This window comes from Aethalodelphis obliquidens, unplaced genomic scaffold (assembly GCF_003676395.1).
Source record: "Aethalodelphis obliquidens isolate GAN/ISIS:26980383/991018 unplaced genomic scaffold, ASM367639v1 scaffold77, whole genome shotgun sequence".
Lineage (NCBI taxonomy): Eukaryota > Metazoa > Chordata > Mammalia > Artiodactyla > Delphinidae > Aethalodelphis > Aethalodelphis obliquidens.
The window spans coordinates 1,870,972-1,892,482 of NW_020838021.1; positions in this window are offsets into that span (position 1 = coordinate 1,870,972).

The window sequence follows — 21,511 nt, forward strand, 5'->3', positions numbered from 1 at the left end:
ATAAAAAGAAATGAAACTGAGTTATTTGTAGTGAGGTAGGTGGACCTAGAGTCTGTCATATAGAGTGAAGTAAGTCAGAAAGAGAAAAACAAATACAATTTCATTAAATTTACTGAGGTTTGTTTTCTGGCCCAGCAAGTGATCTATCCTGGAGAGTCTTCCATGTGCACTTGAAAAGAATGGGTATTCTGCTGCTTTCCAAATGAATGCTCTATAAATACCAATTAAGTCTATCTGGTCAAGTGCATCATTTAAGGCCTGTGTTTCCTTATTGATTTTTCTGTATGGATGATCTGTCCATTGATGTAAGTGGGGTGTTAAAGTCCCTGACTATTACTGTGTTACTGTCAATTTCTCCTTTTATGGCTGTTAACATTTGCCTTATATATTGAGGTGCTCTTATGTTTGGTGCATATATATTTACAATTGTTATATCTTCTTGGATTGATCCCTTGATCATTATGTAGTGTCCTTTTTTGTCTCTCATAATAGTCTTTATTTTAAAGTCTATTTTGTCAGATATGAGAATTGCTACTCCAGCTTTCTCTCTCTCTCTTTTTTTTTTTTTTTTTTTTGGCGGTACACGGGCCTCTCACTGTTGTGGCCTCTCCCGTTGCAGAGCACAGGCTCTGGATGCACAGGCTCAGCAGCCATGGCTCACGGGCCTAGCCGCTCTGCAGCATGTGGGATCCTCCCAGACCAGGGCACGAACCCATGTCCCCTGCATTGGCAGGCGGACTCTCAACCATTGCGCCACCAGGGAAGCCCTCCAGCTTTCTTTTGATTTCCACTTGCATGGAATATCTTTTTCCATCCCCTCACTTTCAGTCTGTATGTTTCCCTAGGTCTGACATGGGTCCCTTGTAGACAACATATATATGGGTCTTGTTTTTGTATCCATTCAGCCACTCTATGTCTTTTGGTTGGAGCATTTAAGCCACTTACATTTAAGGTAATTATCAATATGTATGTTCCTATTACCATTTTCTTAATTGTTTTGCGTTTCTTATTATACTGTTCCTTCTCTTGTGTTTTCCTGCCTAGACAAGTTCCTTTAGCATTTGTTGTAAAGCTGGTTTGGTGGTGCTGAATTCTCTTAGTTTTTGCTTGTCTATAAAGGTTTTAATTTCTCCGTCATATCTGAATGAGATCCTTGCTGGGTAGAGTAATCTTGGTTGTAGGTTTTTCCCTTTCATCACTTTAAATATGTCCTGCCACTCCCTTCTGTCTTGCAGAGTTTCTGCTGAAAGATCAGCTGTTAACCTTATGGGGATTCCCTTGTATGTTATTTGTTGCTTTTCCCTTGCTGCTTTTAATATTTTTTCTTTGTATTTAATTTTTGATAGTTTGATTAATATGTGTCTTCGCGTGTTTCTCCTTGAATTTATCCTGTATGGGACTCTCTGTGCTTCCTGGACTTGATTGACTATTTCCTTTCCCATATGACGGAAGTTTTCAACTATAATCTCTTCAAATATTTTCTCAGTCCCTTTCTTTTTCTCTTCTTCTTCTGGGACCCCTATAATTCGAATGTTGGTGTGTTTAATGTTGTCCCAGAGGTCTCTGAGGCTGTCCTCAATTCTTTTCATTTTTTTTTTCTGTATTCTGCTCTGCAGTAGTTATTTCCACTATTTTATCTTCCAGGTCACTTATCCGTTTTTCTACGTCAGTTATTCTGCTATTGATTCCTTCTAGAGAATTTTTAATTTCATTTATTGTGTTGTTCATCATTGTTTGTTTGCTCTTTAGTTCTTCTAGGTCCCTGTTAAACGTTTCTTGTATTTTCTCCATTCTATCTCCAAGATTTTGGATATCTTTACTATCATTACTGCGAATTCGTTTTCAGGTAGACTGCCTGTTTCCTCTTCATTTGTTTGGTCTGGTGGGTTTTTACCTTGCTCCTTCATCTACTGTTTGTTTCTGTGTCTTCTCATTTTGCTTAACTTACTGTGTTTGGGGTCTCCTTTTCACAGGCTGCAGGTTTGTAGTTCACATTGTTTTTGGTGGCTAAGGTTGGTTCAGTGGGTTTTGTAGGCTTCCTGGTGGAGGGGACTGGTGCCTGTGTTCTGGTGGATGAGGCTGGATCTTGTCTTTCTGGTGGGCAGGACCACGTCCGGTGGTGTGTTTTGGGCTATCTTTGACCTTATTATGATTTTAGGCAGCCTCTCTGCTAATGGGGGGGGGGTTGTGTTCCTGTCTTGCTAGTTGTTTGGCATAGGGTGTCCATCACTGTAGCTTGCTCGTTGTTGAGTAGAGTTGCGTCTTAGTGTTGAGATGGAGATCTCTGGGAGAGCTTTCACTGTTTGATATAACGTGGAGCTGGGAGGTCTCTGGTGGCCCAGTGTCCTGAACTCGGCTCTCCCACCTCCTGAACTTGGCTCTCCCACCTCAGAGGCACAGGCCTGACACTGAGCCAGAGCGCCAAGACCCTGTCCTCCACACGGCTCAGAATAAAAGGGAGAAAGAAAGAAAGAAAGAAAGGGAAAATAAAGTTATTAAAATTTAAAAAATTATTAAAAAGTAATTAAAAAAAAGAAAAAAGGACTGACAGAACCTTGGGACAAATGGTAAAAGCAAAGCTGTACAGACAAAATCACACAAAGAAACATACACGCTCACAAAAAGAGAAAAAGGAAAAAAAATATATCTTTTGGGAAGTCTGAGGTCTTCTGCCGGCGTTCAGTAGATGTTCTGTAGGAGTTGTTCCACATGTAGATGTATTTCTGATGTATTTGTGGGGAGGAAGGTGATCTCCATGTCTTACTCCTGCGCCATGTTGAAGGCCTCCCTGTGTTTTACTTTTAAATGTCAGTAATTCAGAAACCTGAATGTGCATAAATCTTGTTTTATTTTATCAGGTGAACATAGACATAACATAAAATTTACTGTTTTAACCTTTTTAAAATATGCTATTCAGTAACCTCAAGCACATTCACAATATTGTACAAACATTAACAGTATCTATTTCCAGAAATTTTTCATCATCCCACACAGCAACTCTGTATCCATTAAATAGCCGCCATATTCTCCTCCCCTCAGTCCCTGGCAACGTGTGTTCTGTTTTCTGTCTCTACAATTTGCCTGCCCTAGGTACTTCATATAAGTGGAATTATAAAATATTTGTCATTTTGTGTCTGGCTTATTCCACTTTACCATAATGTTTTCAAGGTTTTTCCATGCTGCAACACATGTCAGAGTTTTACTGATTTTTAAGGCTGGATAATATTCCATTGTATGTACGTATATACCACATTTTGTTTATCCATTCATCTGTTGATGGACATTTGTATTGTTTCCATATTTTCACTCTTGTTATTCTGTGAACACTGAGATACAAGTATATGTTAAGTTCCTGCTTTCAATTATTTTGGATATGTATCTAGAAAGGGTAATTCTGTATTTAAGTTTTTAAGGAACCGTTAAACTGCTTTCCACAACACCTGCACCATTTTACATTCTCGCTCACAAAGCACAGGTGTTGCAGTTTCTTCACATACTTACCCAAACTTAGCTTCTGTTTTATTTATTAATTTTTTTGATACCCATCCTAGTGGGTGTGACATGCAATCTCATTGTACTTTTGAATTGCATGTCCCTAATGGCTACAAATGTTGAGCATGTTTTCATGTGCTTATTGGCAATTTATATATCTTCTTTTGAGAAATGTCTGTTTAACTCCTTTGCCCATTTTTGAATTGAGTTTTTTATTACTGAGTTGTAGTTACTTATATATTCTGGATATTAATCCTGTATCAGATATATGCTTGCCGTATATTTTCTCCTATTCTGTAGGTTTTCTTTTCACTTTCTTGATAGTATCCTTTGTTGCACAGTAGTTAATTTTAATGAAGTCCAATTCATCTATTATATGCCTATTATTTTGGTGTCACAGCAAAATCCAATGTTATCAAGTTTTTGTCCTATATTTTCTTCTAAGATTTTATAATTTTATCTCTTCAGTTTAGGTCTTTGATCAGTTTTGAGTTAATTTTTGTATATGGTGTAAGGTACGGGTTCAATTCATTATTTTATATGTGGATATCCAGTTTTCCCTCCAGTATTTGTTGGAAAAACTTGGCATCTTCATCAAAAATCCATTGACCATATATGTGAGTGTAGATTTGGGGGTTATCTATTCTATTTTATTGCTCTATTTCCATACATATGCAGGTATCACACTGTTTTGACTGCTATACCTTTGTACTGAGTGTTGAAATCAGGAAGTGTGAGACCTTTAACTTTCGTTTTCCTTTGAAAGATTTTTTGGCTATTCAGTGACTATTGTAATTTCATATGAGTTTTATGATGGGCTTTTCTATTTCTTCCCAAAATGCATTGGAAATTTGATAGGGATCGTATTGAATCTGTAAATCACTATCTTAATCTGCTCAGGCAGCCATAACAAAATACCGCAGACTGGTGACTTAAACAGCAAAAATTTATTTCTCACAGTTCTGGATGCTGTGAAGTCCAAGATCAAGATTCCAGCAAGGTAGGTTATTTTGTTTGTTTGTTTTGTTTTGTTTTAATTAGTTTATTTCTTTATTTTGGGCCACGTTGGGTCTTCGTTGCTGCGTGTGGGCTTTCTCTAGTTGAGGTGAGTGGGGGCTACTCTTTGTTGCGGTGTGCAGGCTTCTCATCGTGGTGGCTTCTTTTGTTGCAGAGCATGGGCTCTAGGTGCATGGGCTTCACTAGTTGTGGCATGTGGGCTCAATAATTGTGGCTCATGGGCTCTAGAGCACAGGCTCAGTAGTTGTAGCACACGGGCTTAGTTGCTCTGTGTCATGTGGGATCTTCCCAGACCAGGGCTCGAACCTGTGTCCCCTGCATTGGCAGGCGGATTCTTAACCACTGTGACACCAGGGAAGCCCACAAGGTAGGTTTTATTCAGAGGGCTTCTCCCTTGCTTTCAGGTGGTTGCCATCTTGCTGTGTGCTCACATAACCTCTTCTCTCAGTTATAGGGGCAAGGGGAGAGAAAGTAAGAGGGGAAAATTAAGGGAGAGAAAAAAGTAAGGGAGAAAGTAAGGGAGCCCTCTTGCATCTCTTCATATAAAGATACTAATCCTATAGTATCAGAATCCCACCATTATGAACTCATTTAATCGTAATTACCTCCTTATAGGCCTTATCTCCAAATACAGTCACATTGGGGGTTTGGGCTTCAACATATGAATTTGGGTGAGGACACTATTCAGCCTATAGTAATCCCTTTGAGCAGTGTTGTCATCTTTGAAATATTAAGTCTTCCAATCCAATACAAATGTCTTGCCATTTATTTATGCATTCTTCAACTTTCAACAATGTTTTGTAGCTTTTCAATGCACACGTCTTTTGTCTCCTTGGGTAATTTGAACAAAAAGTGTTTTGTTCTGTTTGGTGCTATTGTAATTTATAAATGAAATTGTTTTCTTAATTTCCTTTTTTAATTGTTCATTGCTAATGTAGAAAAATGCAGCTGATGTTTGAGTGTTGATTTTGTATCCTGCAACTTTGTTGAAATTTTTTATTAGTTCTAATATTTTTGTGTTTGTGGAATCTTTAGGCTTTTATACATATAAGTTCATGTCAGTGTGCACAGAGGTAATTTTATCTCTTTATTTCCAGATTGGATGCTTTCTATTTCTTTCTCTTGCCTAATTACTCTGATTATAACTTCTAGTACTATGTTAAATGGAAGTGGCAAAAGTGAACAGCCTTGTCTTTTCCCGATCTTAGGGTAAAAGCTTTCGGTCTTTCATCATTGAGTATGTTGTTAGCTACCAGTTTTATATACATGGCCTTTAGTAGATTAAGTTTCCTTCTATTCTTAGTTTATTGAGTGTTTTTACCATGAAAGTGTGTTGAATTTTGTCTAATGATATTTTTTATAAATTAAGATAATCCTGGGTTTTTTCTCATTCTACTAATATATATTACATTGATTGATTTTCATATGTTGAATCGTTTTTGTATTTGGAAATAAATCTCACATCATCATTGTGTATAATCCTTTTAATGCACTGCTGACCTCGGTTTGCTAATATTTTGTTGAAGATCTTTGTATCAATAGTCATTAGGGATATTGGACTGTAGTTTTCTTATAATATCTTTTTCTAGCTTTGGTATCAGGATATTGCTGGCCTCATAAAATGAGTCTGGGAGTTTTCCCTCCTCTTTAATTTTTTTGGAAGAGTTTGAGTAGAATTTCGTTAATTCTCTTTTAATATTTGGTAGAATTCACCAGTGAAGCATCTAGTCCTGAGCTTATCTCTTGTGGGAGGTTTTGATTATTAATTTCATTTTCTTACTAGTTATAGGTCTATTCAGATTCTCTGTTTGATCATGAATAAGTTTTAAGTTTTTGTATGTCAAAAATTGAATAAAAGTTTTAATTTACCCATTTCTATCAGGTTATCCACTTTTTGGCATAGTTTTGTTCATAGTAGTCTCTCATATTTTTTTTCTGTAAAATCAGTAGTAATATCCCTTCTTTCATTTTTTATTTTAGTAATTTGAATCTTTTTTCTCTTTGTTTATATAGATGAAGGTTTGCCAATTTTGTTGATCTTTTTGAAGAACCAACTTTTGGTTTTGATTTTCTCTATTGTTTTTTCTATTCTCATTTTTATTTATCTCTGCTCTAATGTTTATTAATTTTTTCTTCTACTATCTTTGGGTTTAGTTTGTTCTTCTAGTTCATGAAAGTGTTAAGTTATTGATTTGAGAGTTTATAGCTATAAATATAACCCTTAGCCGTGTTTTCATTGCATCCCTTAAGTTTTATTATGTTAAGTTTTGTTTTCATTTGTCTCAAGGTATTTTATAGTTACCTGTGATTTGTTCTTTGATCTGATATGGGAAAAGATATCATCCCTCTTTTCAAAGAGGTGTATAATTTCTTTGGAGGAGATATATTTATAGACAGAGATGATTGTAACACAACTCGCTAAACATATTGACAGAGTCAAGCAAGGGCTTTATGACAGCACAGAAGAGAAGTCTTGAAGACAGATCATCTACATAAAATAACACATGATTTTAATTGCTCAGGACGATAAGAATGAACCAGACAGTTTTCTTTCTATCCTGGGATAAAATGGACCTACTGATGAGATCTTCATTTATGTAATGCATAAACTTTCTCTAATATTCTCTTTGTCACAAGCCCAAATATTTTCTTCATTAAAGACAGACATAAATTATAACTTTAAGAAATTTACGTTATTTATTTCAGACCTTTGGTTATATTCTAAAACATAAATCAATCATGTTAGATGACATATAATGATAATCACATACACATTTCTCAAAACTGTACAGATGAGGAAGGTAAATGAAAGTACAGGTGAATCTTGAATTATTATGGCTCCACTAGTAACCCTCAAGTTTATAATTTTATTTTCATTATTAGTTTTTAAAACTTCTTGATGATTAACAAAAAATGTATATTTTTACCACCTAAGACTACTTTGATGTCTAAGTGATATTGAGGTAGATATTGATCCTGCCTCTTTCAAACATTTGACATTCAAATAGTTTCAGAAACATTCATGCTGAAGAAATTGGCAATTGGCAATTAAAATGTCTTAAAAGTAAAAGAATAATTAATAATAATTTCCATTAATATATGTGTATATATATACACACATATATATTCATTTTTATGGAGAAATATGATAGAACAATCAAAATATTTTCAAGAAGAAATATACTATAATAGTATAAAATATTATGAAGGGTTTAGAATGAAAATATGAGCTGAAAAAATTAAAATTTCTAATTTTTATTGAAGATCTTGTTTAGTATTAAGTGATAATTTTGTGGTATTCAGTTGCTTCGGTCTTGTGTTTATGTTCTTCAAAGTAACCTTGTTTTCAATTTTACATTACTTTGATAGTAATCATGTGTAATAGGTGTTTTTAACCTTATTTTGCTATTAATGGGTGAAACATTGAACACCATAGTGCTTTACCCAAGTTCACAACACAAGTTAGCATCAGAATCAGGAGTGGAAACCCTATATCTCTGTTTCATTTTAAGGTAGGATACTATAGGCTGCAGTAAAAAACAATGATCAATCCCAGTGGCCTTAAAACTTAAAACGTTCTTCCATCAGGAGACAGTTGAGGGCTCTGTTTCACATCACCATCATGCACATTGTGGAATCTAGTAGGATGAATCAGCAACCATGTGGAATAGTGTTGTTCACTGTAATATAAGAAAAAGAGAATATGGCAAAGCAAGCAATGACTTTAAATTTTTGCTCAGTACTGGTACACAATTTTTCTACTCACATTTTATTAGCCAAGGTAAATCTTATGGTCCTTCCATGGGAAAAAATTATGTGGAATTATTCTATAACTACCAGTATCTTGATGTTTAATTCAGTGATTGTTTCATTAACTGATATGCTTCCTTCAGCCAGTCCCCGAGACTGATAGCTCTTAATATGTGGTCTGACTCCCTTCAGGAGGTTTATGAGGTCTTCTTTTCTCCAACTACATATCTGTGAGAGGCCAAATTACCTTTATATAACTCAACCAAATCAGCATATCATGAAAGACTAAATGCAGATACAGATAAGAGGATCCAATTGTCTTCTATTAAACAACACATTAAGAATATTTATAAAAATGTAAAAATAATAATTCCACACTATACCATTTTCTATAAATATAACTATTTTTCATAAAATGTTTTTATGCCTACATATAATAAATTCATTAAATAAGTAAACATTTAATGTGATTTGTTTAATGTGTATTAAAAATATCACTAATATGACTCATATAAGCAAGAGGGTTTTGCATCCCCCATAATTTTAGTAAGTACTAGAACAAAAATGTTTAAGAACTGCTAACTTAAACAATTTTAAAAGACATAGAAATTTTAGCATTTGGATTACATTGGCAGGCTAATAATAATGGCAGTTTTATCAAGGAACAACACCAGAATTTAGTTCTTTTGTTTGTGTGCTAATGATTTACTATTTTACTTTACCCAAGAAAGTCATTTGAATTTTATCTGTGATTAAGTTTGATGCTCCGTTTGGAGCCAGAGGGAATTCTCCTCAAATTATAGCTCAACCACTTGCTAGCTGAGAGAACGTGAACAAATTAACTTCTCTAAACTTCAATTTCTTATTTACAAATGGGGATAATATATGACTAGTATTGTTACTATGAGGATGCGTATATGTAAAATTGTGACATATTTTCTATAAGGTAAAACATGATCAATAAAATTTTATTAATAATAGAGATAATAATAGGAAAACTAACCAAAGAAGTTTCTGGACAGAATATTCTTCCATTGAGTAAGAAGATGAGATATTGGTAGTAAGAGTTTTTCAGTAGTTTTTGTATCATATATGTAAGTTGCCACCAACTCTGAATAAAGGTAGAGCTATCTCGGCTGTCTACCCTGCACATTTGACAAGTATGCAACATGACACTCACTTCTCGTAAAAGTCTATTTGCCTAGTAACTGCCACATTTTGTAATGCAATGCCCTCCAAGAATATTATCATAAACTTCATTTTTGGTTCTCCTCTCCATCCAGGCACATAAGAGGAATTGTGCCCACCATCCTCCCCTTTAAATTTAGGCATGACCATGCATCTTGCTTGGTTCAATAAACATGAGCAGGGTTGATGTACATCACTTTTTTCTGGAAGAATTTGAAATCTAGTGCTCTACTCCCTGGTTACCTTTTTTAAAATACCTCTCCAGCCAAGGAGGCTATATATTTCATATAGTGCAACTACAAGGTGTTAAAGGCTCTCAACATCCTAAATTAATGAATCCCTAGATAGAGTACAGGTGCCTGGATCTATAGCTGATTTTTGTAAGTGAGAAATAAGCCTTCATTGCGTTAACCCACTGAGATGTAGAGGTTGTTGAAGTAGCATAACCGTGTCTATGTTATTGACTCTCAAACTAATTCCAGTAGTGGCACAAACTCAGGGGTACTTACCACTATAAGGGTCCAATATCAATTAATGTACCTCTGAGCTATAAAGAATATACTCCTCTGCTTCTCACCCCAGATGGCTAATGTATTCAGTATGATATTGACAGTACAAACTTTTTCCATTGGAAATATCCTCTGAATTTAGTGAAGCTTTTCAAAACTTTCATTTTTCAATTGCTCTTTATCTTTTCTAAAAGGCAGTATTTTAAGTAAAGTAGGCTAAATTAGCCCTTCTTACTTTTCTTCTCCATTCTCACCAGAGCAATAAAATGCACAGTTAAAATTCATTCTCATGCATGTGTAAGGCTTAGAAAGATTAGTGGATAATAGAGTCCAAATAAGGAGCTTTTGAACATTAATCCACCAAGAGTTTAAGTTAGAAAATGTATCATCTTTTGAGCTATTGGGCATAATATTTAGATAGATAGGTTTGGATGGATTGTATAATAGTTGGAAAGCCATGTGGGCTGAGGTAGATTAAGAACTAATTTTCTTCCACCATCTGGTGTATTCACTTTTATTGTTGAAAACAGTCTATGCTATTGTACTGTTCAGTGCAGTCCTTTAAAATTTCGCTCCATGCATGTGAATAAATGTCTAATTTACCTGGTGTGTGATTATGATAACAGTGGTGATTTTGATCTTTATCCATTGTGAAAATGTGGTCAGCAAAGACATCATGTATGATTTGACTGGCAAGAAATATACAAGGTTTTTTTTGGAGGGGTTTTTTGCATTATGAAAAAGAAGGAGTGTATATATCCAGAGAACCTAGCACCAAGGATGCCTTTGTTGTTTACATGTGGAAGACTCTGGGCCGGGAGATTCAAAATAGCTATGTCAGAAAGGAGAGAAAAAAAGAGGGACATAGACTGGGAAATGGGAATGAGTTTAGGGAGACAAGCAGAAAGATAGAAAGAAGTTCTGATGCTGTGATCCATTAGAAAAGTCTTAATACCATATTGGTGAATGCTGCACATTAGTATTTTTTTCCAGCCTTATTGAGATATAATTGACGTTAAACATTCTGTAAGTTTAAGGTGTATAATGTAGTAATTTTATACATGTATATGTTGCAAAACTGTTACCACGAAAAGGTTAGTTAACACCTCCCTCACCTCACGTTCTTACAATTATTTTTGTGGTGAGAACTTTCATAATCTACTCTTAGCAATTTTCAAACATACAATACAGTATTGTTAACTATAGTCACATTACATACCTAGAACTTACTCATCTTATGACTGGGAAGTTTCTACCCATTGACAAAATTTACCCATTTCTCCCACTACCCAACCCCCTCCCTGGACAACCAACAATCTGTCCCCTGTTTCTGAGTTCAGCCTTTTAGATTCTACATAGAAGTGAGATAATACAGTATTTGTCATTCTCTTTCTGACTTGTTTCACTTAGCATAATGCCCTCAATGTTCATGCATGTTGTTGCAGATGGCTTGCAGTGGATTTTGTTCTTTTTTATGTATGAATATTTCATTATTAATAATTAATATCCATTAGTCTACATTTTCTTTATCCATTATATGTTAATGGACACTTAGGTTATTTTCATGTCTTGGCTATTGTAAATAACGCTGCAGCGAATATGAGGGTGCATATATCTCTTCAGGATAGTGATTTCATTTCCTTCAGATATATATACCCAGATGTGGAATTGCTGGATCATATGGCAGTTCTACTTGTAATTATTTGAGGAACCTCCATACTGTTTTCCAGAGTGGCTTTATCAATTTGCATTTCCATCAGCAGTGTACGAGGAGTCCCTTTTCTCCATATCCTAGCCAGCACTTGTTATGTCTTATCTTTTTGATAATAGCCATTCTAACAGATATAAGGTGATCTTATCATGGTTTTTATTTGCATTTCCCTGATGATTAGTGATACTGAGTATATTTTCATGTACCTGTTCGCCATTTAAATATATTCTTTGGGAAAATATCTGTTCAAGTGTTTGGCCCATTTTTTTTTCTTTTTTTTGGCGGTACGCGGGCCTCTCACTGTTGTGGCCTCTCCCGTTGCGGAGCACAGGCTCCGGACGCGCAGGCTCAGCGGCCATGGCTCACGGGCCCAGCCGCTCCGCGTCATGTGGGATCTTCCCAGACCGGGGCAGGAACCCGTGTCCCCTGCATCGGCAGGCAGACTCTTAACCACTGCGCCACCAGGGAAGCCCATGGCCCATTTTTAAACTGGATTATTTGTGGGGGGTTTTTGTTATTGAGTTGTATGAGTTCCTCATATATTTTGGATATTAACCTCTTATCAGATACGTAGTTTGCAAATATTTTCTCCCATTCCATAGATTGCTTTTGATTTTGTTGGCTGTTTCTTTTGCTGTGGAGAAGCTTTTTAGCTTGATGTAGTCCCGCTTGTTTATTTTTGCTCTTTGTGCTCGTGCTTTGGGTGTCACATCTAGAAAATTATGGCCAGGACCCACATCAAGGAGTATTTTCCCTATGTTTTCTTCGAGGATTTTTATGGTTCAAGTCTTATGTTTAAGTTATTACTCCATTTCAAGTTGATATTTGTGAGTGATGCAACATAGGGGTCTAGTTTATTTTTCTGCATGTGAATATCCAGTTTCCTCAGCACAATTTATTAAGGAGACTAACACTTCTCCACTGAGTATTGTTCATGCCCTTGTCAAATATTAGTTGACCATATATACATACATATACGTATTTCTGAGCTCTCAATATCGTTTCATTACAGCTGATACAAAAGAGATGCAAAGGATTATAAGAGACTAATATGAATAATACACCAATAAATTGGACAACCTAGAAAAACTGAATAAATTCCTAGAAATGTATAAGCGACCAGGGCTGAATAATGAAGAAATAGATAATCTGAATAGACCAGTATTGAGTAAGGAGATTGAATCACTACTAAAAATCTCCCAACGAGGAAAATTCTAGGACTACATGGTTTCACTCGTGAATTCTACCAAACATTTATAAAAGAATTAACTACAATTATTCCCAAACACTTGGAAAATTTCGAGGAGAGAATACTCCCAGATTTATTTTACGAAGCCAGTATTACCCTGAGAACAAATCCATACAAGGATACTATAAGAAAAGGAAACAATAGACCAATATTCCTGATGAATATAGATGCAAACGTTCTTAAAAAATATTAGCAAACCAAATTCAAGAAATCATTAAAAGGATTATACACCATGGCCAAGTGATATTTATCCCATGGGTAGTTTAACATCTGCGTTGAGCAAGTCTATCAGCGCCATTGTTCCAACATCATTTGTTCACTTTGTGTCTCTGTGTCACATTTTGGGAATTTTCACAATATTTCAAATGTTTCCATTATTATTTGTTATGTAATCTGTAATCAGTGATCTTTAATGTTACTATTGTAATTGTTTTGGGGCGCCGCAAAACACACCCATATAAGACCGGGAACCTAATTGATAAATATTGTGTGTGTTCTGACTTCCCCACCAACTGGCCATTTCCCCGTCTCTGTCCCTTTCCTCTTTATTCCTTGAGACACAATAATATTACAGTTAAGCCAATTAATAACACCACAATGGCTTCTAAGTAACCAAGTGAAAGGAAAAGTCGCACATCTCTCACTTTAAATCAAAAGCTAGAAATGATTAAGCTTAGTGAGGAAGGCATGTTGAAAACTGAGATAGGCTGAAAGCTAGGCATACTAAGGGTCTTCATCGTTGTATATACGGTTGCCTAATGGACATCTCCCCATGGATGTCTGATACGTATCTCCAACTTAACATCTACCTAATTGAACTCTAGGATGCTGGTCTCTTTTTTGTTGTTGTTGTTGTCATTGTTACTCAATTGCTCTAGCTTATTTCTGTCTCAAGGACTTACTAGTGCTGTTCCTCCTGCTTGTAGCACCATTTCTTCAGATCTTTTCATGTATGCCTCTCCTTGTAATTCCTATCTAAGATCAAAGGTTGAATCATTCAGATATGTGCTTACTCAGTCACTCAAACTCAAATGATCCTCCTTCAGAACAATGGTTACCTTCTATTGCACTGCTCTGTTTATTGACAGCATAAAAGTTATCAGTGCTATATACTATCCTATTTGTTTCTTTGTATTATGATCTCTGCCTACTAGGATGTAAGATCCTTTAGGGTGAGTGTTATACCTTTCTAGTACCTTTATGTATCCAAAACATCTATAACATTGTCTGGCACATAATAGGTCCATATAATTATTTTTTCAACTGACTTACTGTTTTTTTAGAGAAGACAAATAATACCTCAATGTTTACATAAGTATCAGGGCAAATAAAATATTTTAAAGAAACAAGGTCATTTGACAAATGTGGGCAACTTCTAGACAACATTATGCAGAGATAATTCTATTGTAGATTGATTTCGGTGTCACTTAAATGTTTGATGAATTTATAAAATATATATACTTTATTGGCAAAGATTCTTAAAGAGAGCTCTTTTCAGGTAGACAATTTTTATAACCCAATCTTTTTATTTTCATCAAGGTCATGGTGACTCTTCACACTTTATTTTAAAACTGTATCACTAGAGTTATGATCACCATGCCTACAACAAGGAAAATAATATTTCTTCTCTCATTTTATTTGCCCCCTACTCTAAGTAGAACAATTATCAGGAGTACATGTATAAACATTTGTGAAACTAGGGATAGATTAAAAATTCAAGTTTATTTTTTAAGCTGGTTAAATGATCCTACCAATTTCTGATATTTGTCTAGGGCTGTAATCAAGACTTATGCACAAATATTTGTAATGTAAAATGTGTGATGGTAAAAACTTATAACCAGTCTCTAAACCATTTTCACATATAAAGCTCTTACCTCCTATATCCATTCTCTTCACATACTGAAATTATAGTCATAGCAATCCATCCTCCATCTTTACAACCCAGCTGAACTTACTTCATGAATAAACTTAGTATGTCATATTCTGTATTTCTCTTCCCTGGAACCGCAGTGTTGGGTTAGATATTTCCTTTATATACTCACTTGTCATTCTGTATATGCCTTTATGAAAGCATTTATCAGATTCATTGAAATGATCTGTTTTTACTTCAATAGTATTATAACTTAACACCAATGTCCTAAACCTAATAGGTACTCAACTAACCTCACTATATTGAAATGACTTTTGAATTTTTGTGATGTGGTAAGATACATTACTGCTGTTCAGAACATATTCTCTCATCCTTACAATCAGTGGGCTATGTGGAAAATCAAATTCATGACCTTTGTTGGTGGCTGCAACCTCTTATCAAATGAGCTAATTTTCCTCTGATATAATAGTATCTATTCTTAAAGTATATCACATATATACAATCACAGATTAATCACTATAGTATTACAGCAGGATGGCTGTTCATAGTCATATCCCCGCTATTCCTTTGTTTATTTATCTCCTCACTATGCCACCAACATCAGAACATCTATATTCCTTACTTTGTACTTTCCTGCCCTCACTTACAGTAATTGCAGTAGTTAGGATGATAGATGAAGTATTACAGATATTTGTAAGTTCCATGGAACCATTTTAGAGATGATATAATAGAGTATGCTGTTTACATTATTCAGGCTATCGAGTTGTGATCTCAGAGGTCACATTTCACCTTAGAGTGAATTGCTTACTCCAGTCTGTCTTCTTCAAGGACTCTGGTTTTCAAACTGTGTTCTTTAGAAGAACTTTAGGGGATTTGACAAAGTTTAACTTTAAACTTTTAAAAATATGTGTTTATTGAAAATCCTTCACAAAAATTCACATACTCAAATGTATAAGCATTGGCTTATTTTTGTGCAGATTTAAGAACACAAAAACTTTCCCTGATATCTCTGTATAGACTTTAAGTTCTTGTCAATAGGCACTTAAAATTACGCCTGAATTTTTATCATTCAAAAATTTTCATGTCCACCCATGCAAAATTGTACAAGCAACTACATTTGTGCAGCACATATACTGTGCTCAATAAAAATTGTCCTCAAACACTAAAACTAATTAAAATACTTTATTACTGTCAACTGTCATCATGCAATTGACTTTATTCTATGACATGAATGTGTGCTAAATAGGTGCACCTGAGACGAACCTGAAAAATAAGTGTTTTGTTGCTAAGTTGAAAAACTCCTTTTCAAACGACTATGATAAGCATCTAGTAAAGGTATCCCATAGAGTGTTTAGCCTACAGTTGGTGTTTGATAGTTTTCTACCACACTTGGGTATTTTATGGAAGAGGGGCAGCAAACAGAGCATGATACTCTATTCTTTATTCACATCTGCCTCGGTTACATTTGAGATATTCCAAATCTGTCTTTGAATAAAGTTATACCAACACTTCTGTAACCATTGTTAAAAATGAGCTTGTAAACTTCTCTTGATCGTATATTAATGTCTAAAGACACATAGAGCAATAAAAGAAACTTAATTTCCATAGCAGTACTTGTGTTTACTTTGACACATCAGATAAATATGTATTTTGCCTCCTTTGATGCAGAGACTGCTAGTGATACTAGTGAAGCTTTTGATACTGTGCTTTGTATGATAACGGTATAAAAACAGATACAGTGGTATTGTTGTCTCCCACTACTGTAGACTTTAACAGTAAATTTTCAGAACTATTAAGTTTTTGTGTAAATGTATAATTAGGAAATGTATAAATATTGTGTTATATGTCAAAAATGTAAAAAAAGTAAATGCATAATATGTACACATAATGTTATGATTGTATATTTTATATTTCCAGTATTTTTGCTTAGAACTAGGCAAAAATAGTATTACATAAGCAATGACATTTATTTAGGTTTAGAAAATGAGTACAAATGAGCTTTTCTTCTGATTAATGATTTTCACTCTATTTAAAGAAAAAATTGGAAATGTGAATGATTTTCTTCCCATTTTCATAGTCAGCAGAACAGTTTCCCTGGGCACCTATGGTTCAATCAAAAATCTACCAGTTACTTCTCTTAGCCATTCTTATCAGGATTTTCATTATCCATTAACATGGTTATACATTATCATATGACACTGATGTGAATCTGGGGATGGAAAGGAGACTAGTGATCCTCTTCTTTACAAGGAGATGTAAAGATAACTCTGATAGTTATAGCATAATTCCTCTGAGAGGTCAATGATAATTTTGCCCATATCATTGGTTCTTGATGTGACATTCTTTAGCATCTATATTAATTAGAAAAATATAGACACAATTTTTAAATTAAAAGGAATAAAAACTTTAATTTGCCAAAGAAATGAATTTAAATATTTACTGCACTCTTTAAAACTAATCATAATGACTCTTTTTTTTGAAGCACGATCTGTATACAGTGAATAGTGTTTAAAGAAAGTTTACAAGCCTTAAATTTGGTAGGATGTGGCTTCACAGATCTCTTTCTTTCTCCCCCTTTAAAAAAAAATTCTAAGAAACCTAATCTGTGGTCATTCAATTAATCAGACTTAACAGTGCAAATATGCTGGCATCCATCTGCTGAAAGCTCTCATCAAGTGACATCATCTTGTAACTGGATTTCAGACTTATTTGGCATGCCTGCAACATAGCCCACCTTCTGTTTCAGGCTGTAAAATAGATGCTTAATTTTTTTCCTTCCTCTTTATGATAACAATTTATATTACTAATGTACCAGACATTTTTCACGTATTCAAATTCTTTGATCATGCAGTGTTTGCTGGGATTAAAGCTTTCTCAGAAGACACAGGGGTTTCTGTATTGATTTTCCACTTTTGTGACAATAATAGAATAAAAATGTATGTGTTTTCCTCAACTCTCAGCCTTTGTGATTTGGGCTAGGGTTAGTAAATTGTGAAGAAATAACTAGGACGATAAGGGAGAGATTAAAAATATTTGTTTCCAGATTCCTTTGATGCCATCTGTGGGCTAAGAGTCTATCACCAGTAAAGGGTGAATTTATTTCCTGCCTTTAGGTGGAAAATGAGGAGCTTTTTCTGCACTTACTGCTTCTTAATTGCCTTCAGCCAAAATAATTTTTATGACAGAAAGGCATATTTTGTGGTGACGTATTCTGGTTCCTTTTTAAAAGCCATTCTACTTGATTAAATGTCATATTAATCTTAAATATTTAATGTCACTTACATATATTGTTCAACCACTACAAGTAATTTCCACTTACCCACCAAGATTTTACCTCCTGCTCCCTATCTTGAAACTATCAAAAAAGACACATAGCATGGTTGACAAATAAAATAGTTCTACTGGTGATATACCTGTGCCAAGGAAAATGTAAGCAATGTTTTGTTTGGGGGCAGTAAAATAAAATATACTAAGAAGCTAGTATATCCAAGAAAATATAAGTCCACTGTTTGGGACACATTTATTGGTAACTGAAAACAAAAATAAAGCAAATTTAATCACCTATTATTTTGCATCTATTTTCTCTATCAAGGAGGATCAACTTAACTATGGTGAAGATGGAATATACATTGAGTAAAAAATTAGAGTAGGAGACTATTTATATAAGAGACTCTAAGTGAGAAATTGTGTGTTCCAAATGAATTCGTCTCCTTGTTAACAGATATTATATGCCAGGATATTGATATTCCAGAAATCAGAGAGAAACACTGTTGACAATATTTGAAGAGTCAATAGAGAAGGTGAGTGATTCTATAAAAAATCAGATCAGAAAAAGAACTTGAATTTTTAAATTAAAAATGAGGTCATTCCTACAATTACAAATTTCTACGAATATAATAGCAAAGCTCTCATTTAACTCCAACCAAAAAACACTAACTAACTAACACTAACTAGATAGGAAATTCATTCAGGCTACCAGAGATGACATTCCAGCTTTTTTCAGGTAAAAGATTCAGAAAAGTTAAGTACCTTTCCCTACATTACAGAGCTTATAAATGGCAGACAGGATTCAGCACATGCCTGTCTGATTCCAGAGCTTTGACAATTAACTACTGCTATATACAGTTTGTGATAAATATCCAGCCAAAATTCTAGACTGGATTATTGAACATATAATTATGTATGAGAATAGTAGTCATTAGAACCACTAATAATAACACAATAACATCACACTGACAGATGAAGAAATACTTAAATTTTTCCAAACTGTAATGATGAATATATCGATTTAAGCCTTGAATAAAGGAAGTAGTTAGTGAGACAAATGGATGCTTTATTCTGTTCTATATTTTATTGATGATGCAAATCCAGCTATAGAGCATGCTAATCAAATTGGCAGATGGCACAAATCTAGGCCAGTTATATTAATAGAATATCAATGTTTGAAACAGGGATTTTAAATACTGAAGGAATTGAGAACACGCCACCCCAAAATATGCCACTCTGGCATATTGACATATTTTAAGTTAAAGGCACTTGAAAATCAGCAAATACAAGAAAAATACTCTGACCTTGCCTCTTTTTCTTGAAAGTAGGAGGTAACATTCCATTAGAAAAAGATGTTCTCCCTATACCAGAAGGAAAGTAACAGTATTATCATCAAGAATGAGGAGTTGAACCTGGGAGAGTTCTTTACAGATCTTATTAAAATAATTCTTATCTTCCTTTAGCCTTCACACATGGTTTAGTCACTTTTGCACAATTGCCTTTCTTTGTTCAACCTAATATAAAAGCAAGCAGATTTCAGTATTTCTTTGGGTCTTCATCCTTTATGAAGGCTCCCATATCATATAGAATTTGTATATTTGTATGCTTTTCTCCTATTGATCTGTCTTACGTCAATTTAATTCTCAGACCCAACCAAAAAGAACCCTAAGAAAGTAAAGGTAGAAGTTTGCCTCCCCTTCAATACTATTCAGTTCAGCTTGATATATCTCTACATTGTTATTCAACCAATGTGTACTTGAGTACCCTAATTACAAGAAACTCAACATATCCTGAGGTTTCCTCTTTTAACCATGGTTGTTAGTATATTCTTTCAGTAAAGAAAGTACGCCTTAGTTTCTTATAACTGTTTAACCAACTATTCCTTATTCAATGTAGTGGAACCAGAGAAAATTTGTATATATTTTAGAGACACAGAGGAAATATCTGAAAAGTGATTGAATGGTTGAAAATGGTTGAAAATATCAGCTAAATTAAGGAAGCATTTTCACCTTTTTTTAAACCAACTGTTTGAATTCCTTCTCACCAATGCTGTGAATAACTAAAATATGGTACAGAAAATAGTAACAAGTATACAGAATAATTAGATTAACATTATAAGAGAACAATCCTGGATTATCTGATGGAAAATATTCACAACTCTCAGTAGTACCAAAGAAATAACTATTATTAGATTTCTGTTCAGTTAATAAAGGCTATCAATGTTAGATATAATTTTCAAAATAAAACTTTGAATGGTGAAATTAATTCTAGTTATAATTTAGATTCACATTTATTAAGGAATAATTTGCATATAATAAAATTCACTGATTATAAGTGTACAAGGCAGTGTGTAACCACTGTAACCATTGCCACAATCATGATGCAGAACTTTTCCATCACCCCTCCTGACTAGTTCCCCAACCAGAACTTCTAGAAAAAAGACAACAGGTGGATGTGACCATCAAACACTAAAATTAAAAAAAGGCAAATAGAACTCCTATAAGTAAATATATGTATATATAAAAATGATATGAAAATATATATCTATAAATCAATATCTATCTCACAACAAAATATAATGAATGGATTAAATAATAGAGTAGACAAAGCAGAAGAAAAATTAATAGACTGAAAGATTTGAAGTTACTTTATAAAAAATAGAACAGAGAAATTATACCTGGAAAATATGAGATGTTAGGATATAGTACTGAGTGACTTCTGAGAAGTAAGACACAGATTCCTTCCTCAATCTCAGTATTTTTAGTCTGATCCTAATATCGTGGAGAAAATGAAAACTTCCTCAGAGTCTAGGAGTAGGACAGCAAATTTGGTAGAGGATTTGGTTTTAGCATTGCAGTATCTGAGGAAATTGGCTTTAATTATAGCATTGATTCTATGGGAGAAACGTATTCCAAGTTACAGATAGCTGAAATGCATTGAAATTTTGGAACATAAGATCTTATTTTAAGTCATGACACATACTTGCTGTATCTGTACATTCATTTATTATTTCTGTTAGTATTCTTTTGTTTCCTAATCACACTTTCACCCACAGTATTGTAAGAATTATAATTTGTAAATGGAATACCAAATATAAAGACATTCTTTGTTGTGATGCCATGTATGTTTCCTTATTTCAACCATTACTTTGTGTTGTTCTAAAATAAAAGTATAAATCCCTTGATTTACCTATTTCTTCTATCAATGCTTAAATATCAGGATGAAGAATTATAAGTGATTAACTTCTTTAAAACTCTGAAGGTGAAATGAAGAAATCCATCTCCCATTTTATAACATTTTTTAAATCTTTGAATAGGTATCAAGAGAAAGATAGAAGTTATTATAAATTAGTTTAAATTTGATGAAGAAATATTGCTTATTTCAAGGATTATGAATAGAACTTTTTCATTTAACTCTCTATCCTGAATAAAGACTTCTTTTCAGTGTATGAGAATTGT